At 40.4% G+C, this 5,623-nt stretch overlaps 1 non-coding gene across 1 annotated transcript; it reads left to right on the forward strand.

The window, feature by feature from the left end:
• The first annotated feature begins 4,794 nt into the window (after positions 1-4,794).
• TRNAL-CAA (transfer RNA leucine (anticodon CAA)) lies at positions 4,795-4,878 on the forward strand. The gene has a single exon. It is a non-coding gene; the product is annotated as a tRNA-Leu (tRNA).
• The last annotated feature ends 745 nt before the right edge of the window (positions 4,879-5,623 follow it).

Below are 5,623 nucleotides of genomic sequence, written 5' to 3' on the forward strand. Positions count from 1 at the left end.
AAAGATGCCTCTATAGACTAAGAGGGAGTGGGCTGGGTCAGGGTTGGAGATATAAAACCAGTGTTTTTTCAATCCTTTTGCCATGAGGAGATTAAAGCAACTAGGATATAGGAGTTTTTCATTCTAGATCGTAGCTGGAAACCACAACCTCCAACACACTTATTCTCCTTGTTCCTCTTTAGATGATAAAAGTACTGGAACAATTCAGACTCGACTCGATGCCTAGGAAGGCTTTACACATATGAACAAAGACACTAAACATAGCGATGGAGTTTGGATTTAAGTGGTGGAGCTCGATTTGGTAACAATCAACTACATTGAGAAGAAACTTAGAAAGGAGAACGTTGAATCCACATCGAAAGAAGGATTCAAAAATCATGATCTCCTAGTCGAATATTTGATTTCCAATTCAATAAAATTGTAATTGTGTGATTGGCAAGATGGGAATTCCTCACCCGATGCAGACGCGCAGTGAACTAGTTTTCTAAAAAGATTGGAAGATCCAACCTCCAGTCGACCAGATCATGATGAGGCACTATCCCTTCAACTTCATGCTCCTTTAGCTTGATTCTTGCATCCACAAAATCATAAAAACTTCAATCAGATGCTTCATCTCGTCTATCTGCTCGGGGGTGGGACCGACGGTCTTTGCATTGGGCTGCTTCTCCAACGAAGAAGGAGTGGAGATCTTCGCAGGGAGCCAAAATCCATAAGTCCAAGTCTTCCGGCAGCGACGCGTGTTTGGGCGGAGAAAGATGGAAGCTTGTGCGAGAAGGTTGAAGGCAAGAGCGAGGAAGAATTTCTATAGTCCAGGTTTGTACAGATAAATAGCCCAAAATTTATCATCTTTTTGGTAACCACCCCCGTCTCTATGGTGCCTCAATCTGTGTGAAGAGCGAAGTGATGGTGTTGTGCGAATCTCTGCATACCCATCTGCACGTATTAAATACTCATATGCCCAACGGTTTCAAATTTTGAAGATTTTTTAAATCTACTCAGAGTTAGGTGTCTATTAGTCAAATTTTAGTCCTTTTTGGACTTTTGAGTGTGGTTAACAGTGGGGCACTCGAACCAATTGCGTTTTCACTCGATACCCAGAACATGATCTATTTCTGCTTGATTCTTTTGACTGCAAGCTTGATCCACCTTACTCGATCAGGCTTAGACTTGGCAGTACTCGAGTGAGCACTTGTAGAAACCTTTCCTCCTGAGTATAATTAAGGGGCTACTATCGAATATCTAACTATGGGGTATATACGCATAAGGAGTATATTATATATGGACAGGGTATATCATACGCATGTATAAAAACTCTGAATACTATGGAACAGAATCTGCGGTATCCGATACACTGGAAATCTAGAAGATATATACTAGGAAGGTCTTGATTGGTTGACTAACTCAAGAAGGACTAGTATCCAAATCGTATTTATCTGCTTTGTCGTGGTAAACAACATGAAGGACTCCCTATCGACTGCGGCTAGATAGAAGGTGGCACATCAGTCCTATATAAAGCTGGGACCCAAACCCCTGAGAAGGGAGAAAACTTATGCATCTTCAACTCAATACAAGCACTAAGACCATAGGAGATACTCAGCAACATCATTATTAGTTTAACTTAGATCCAATCTCTTACTTGTTTGTACTTGAAAGAATACATACACATCATCCATACAAGACGCAGGGTATTACTCCAATTAGGGGCTCGAACCTATCTAAACCACGTGTCTTGATTCGTGTTTAATCCCTGATCTCGAAGGACCATAATCAATTATTGACGTATTGTCAGGAACTAATCTTCGACATATGTAAATATGTTTAGTTGCATATATAAGTGGATGTAGTAACCCTATACTTGAGACTAACGAGTAGGACTGTTATAATACTGTAGCATATGCAATGTATCAATCGGATCAGACTCTATAGAGAAGCTTGATCTGAACGTATTCACTGGACCAGGCTCTAACTGTATAATTACATCCATAGATACAGGGAGGAACATCGTATGCAGACAACTAAACGACATTCTCTACAAGAATATACGCAAAAAAAGAACCAGGATGCCTCTAGTGCGGGCAACCAAATATGTCCCAGGTCACGTACGAACACAATGTTTGGAATGCAAACCTGATTAAGAGTAAAAAAATCAGCACCTACATGGAAGAAATGAAAATATAGCCTAGTGAAACCTACAATTTTTCATGAGCATTTTAGGGAAAATTTTATTTTAAAGAAAAAGAATTGCTATTCTAACTCGTGCAAGCCAAGATAGAAGAGTAATACTCGTGCAAGTAACCCACAACATTCGGAAGGCGGGTTTTTACGAAGAATCTTTGGCCAGACTATCCAATTTTTTTAGATCATCTGGAAATTGGGCTCCAAATCTCAAAAACATTGAGCTTTTTGCCAATTCTTCCTAAAAACCCATTATGTTCTTTTTCCCAATTCTTCTATGTTGTATGTTATTCAATAGGAAAAATGCAACCTCAAAAGTCAGTCTGGTTTGGAGATTCCGCTCAAGTTGTTTTGTTGCAAAGGGTCACTCACAAATTTGGCCGGATCTGAACTGCACCCCCTGTGCGCATGTGTTTTGCTTCTCTAGCCCATTTCCGCCGACGTGGATATGGGGTTGGCCATGATAGCTCAGCCGGGTTCAGTCCAGCATGGAGCTAATTAAGTCGTACCTCCTTTCGAGCTCGATGCGCTCGGTCGCTCGGTTCGTCGAGCCCATCTCCATCCGTCAAGTGCGAGAGGCAAACGACAAGAGGAAGCCTATCTCCGCCCATCCATCCATCCGTCTTTGCCGTCTCTATATGTCATGTGACCGTCACTTGCAATTTTGCTACTCATATACATGAACATATACCTAGAACAAGTTATGTCATCATTCGATTAACCATATCCATATTTTTTTGGTTCATGTGACAATCACTTGCAATTGTACTTGAATATATACCTAATACAAGTTAAGTCATCATATTTAATTAACCCTACCAGACCCAAGTAGCAAGGAACTGAGCAACAATAACAGATTACCCAGTTTGAGCCTTAAGTCACTTCCCACCGAGAACCTCCATTGGAGCCGATGCCACCGATGTCGTCCCTTCACTTCCTCCTGCAGTTCACCTCTCGCACTCGATGGACGGAGACGGGATCGACGAACAGAGCGATCGAGCGCATCAAGCTCTAAAGGAGGTGCGACTTAACCAACTCCATGTCGGACCAAGCCCGATCAGGCTGTCATGGCGAGCTCCACATTTAGTCGGCGGAAAATGGGCCAGAAAACAAAACACGTGCATGCAGTGCAGTTCATACCGAACCAAATTTGTGGGTCTCCTGTTGTAACAAAACAATTTCTGAGGAAATCTCAAAATTAGACTGACTTTTGGGTTGCATTTTTTCCCTTATTCAATAGATAAATAAAACTTTGCATTGGATTGTTTCGTCTGGAATTCTTGAAATGTAAACAAAAAGGATCATATCATCATCGCGGAACATATTCCCCTCAGAATGATTTTTGTGCGGAGTTTCTTTTACTGAAAAGTTTAAAGTCCAAATATAAAAAGGTTGCATTATAGCGAGCACAAATACAAATGCTCCATTTCACCACTTTTATATGGGACACGACACGAGATGCTAGAGGGTGTGTTGGTTGGTGGGCCTTCTAGAAGCCCTTTGACGGGCAGGCAGCCGCTCTGTCCTGCTCTTTGTTTTGTGGAAAAAATTGACTAGGCAGCGTGTGTGTTCAGCAGCCTAACAGCAGGCACTTTCTTTACTGTCACCAACCTTTTGGTCCATGCTGAACATGGTGCATTTGTAGATGCATAAACTGTGGAAAGGGAAAATTCTATTAGGCCGTGCGGTTCGTCGTTCATTTATGTTTCGTATTAGAGATGTAATAAAAAATTATAAAATAGATAAGAAAATTAATAGCTAGATTAGTATGTGAAATGGTTGCACTTCTTATATTTCACAAACATCTCCCTTGTTTTATATTCTTTCCTCCAATCTGTTTCATTTATCGTTTAGGACGTAGACACAGAAAAAATTATAAAGGTATCAAAGTGCATTTGACGACAAATATAAACATTTTAAAGTGGACGTACTAATTTAACATCCCAGAACATCAATGTCCATGTTGAGAGGGGAGAGAAGGAACTAACTCCAGCATTAAAATGGTCGGGACCAATCGAAACCGTTGAATTTTCTCATTATTTGTTATTTCCGGGTGTTTTCGTTGCATTCACTTACAACAAGAAGCAACCACGAGCGTTTGGTGCAGCACCTGCATTTTGGTGCATTGTTCTTCTTCCTTTCTTTGATATTTCAAATTTCACAGAAAACAGCTCAACTCTTAAGAAACAAAACTCTCCTATCATCTTATGGTATAGACAAAAATATTCATAACTGTTTAGATGGCACGAATCAAGGATGGCAACTGGAGCATCACCGAGGTGCGGATAGTGCCCACCTATACCTAAGCTTCCGTCTTAAACAGCAACAAATTCGGTATAGTTGCCAATGCAGGATCGATCGAGGTATGATCTATGCTGGTACCAAACTATAATCACCAGTTTGGCACCAAGACCAGCACGTCCAGATCATTCGGCCTGCTACCTACCATCCAGCGAAAGCAACAATTGTTTACTCCTCCAGGTGAGCATGATTCGTGATACAGATCAGATCCAGATGAAAGACCACGCAAATTTGGTTTAAAGAGAGGCAGAACTGAAACGGAAACCTGCACGGAAAGACACAAAGTATATATATAATAACGTCACAGTAAGCAACAAGGTCAGGATGGCCGAGTGGTCTAAGGCGCCAGACTCAAGTTCTGGTCCTCTAACGAGGGCGTGGGTTCAAATCCCACTTCTGACATCTATTTTCTCGTTATTATCTTTTCTTGTTTGCTTCTTTATTGCTTCGCGATCTTGATCTTTTTCGGATTCTGCAACTTCGCACCTCGGATAAAAAAATATATTCCGCCGTTCTTTTTCTCCTTTTTCAGCCTGCACTGCTTTTTTGTTTTCATTGATAAATGTGGTGCGACAAAAGCAACGTAAACCCATCAAGTGGTCTTTTTTTTCTCACAGCTTGTTTGTTTCTCGTACAGATCGTAAGAATTTGGATTGTAGAAGATTGTATAACAATTCAGATCTGAATTGTGGTAATCTACTTCCAGAATCCGTCTATTTATTTACATAATCTAATTATGAAACACAATTCAGAATCTAAATCCAAAACAAACTACCTTTATAGAGCAACCTATCGAAAGCGCTTCATTCCAACGAGATAGCTGATTGCACATATCAACTAGGTTTTCAAACCGTGCTTCAAGCATGTTTGCAAAATAAAAGTTTGATAGATTTCCGAACATTGAAAAAAGATACATAAAAAAATGTTGAGCAATAGGTGAATCTTTTGAGAAACGTAGGTTCAACATGTTTTTCAGACAAAATACAGATGGATAACAAAGGTAAGTAGGTAACATTTCACTCCTTTGCCTATATTTTATAGGGTAGCGGAGGCATGTGACGCTACATCTCCCTAACCTTTTTATTTATGATACATTTAGTTTGAAGAATAACATGGTGATGGATCATCCAATCCCAACTTTGAGCCC

This window comes from Phragmites australis, chromosome 24 (assembly GCF_958298935.1).
Source record: "Phragmites australis chromosome 24, lpPhrAust1.1, whole genome shotgun sequence".
Taxonomy (NCBI): domain Eukaryota; kingdom Viridiplantae; phylum Streptophyta; class Magnoliopsida; order Poales; family Poaceae; genus Phragmites; species Phragmites australis.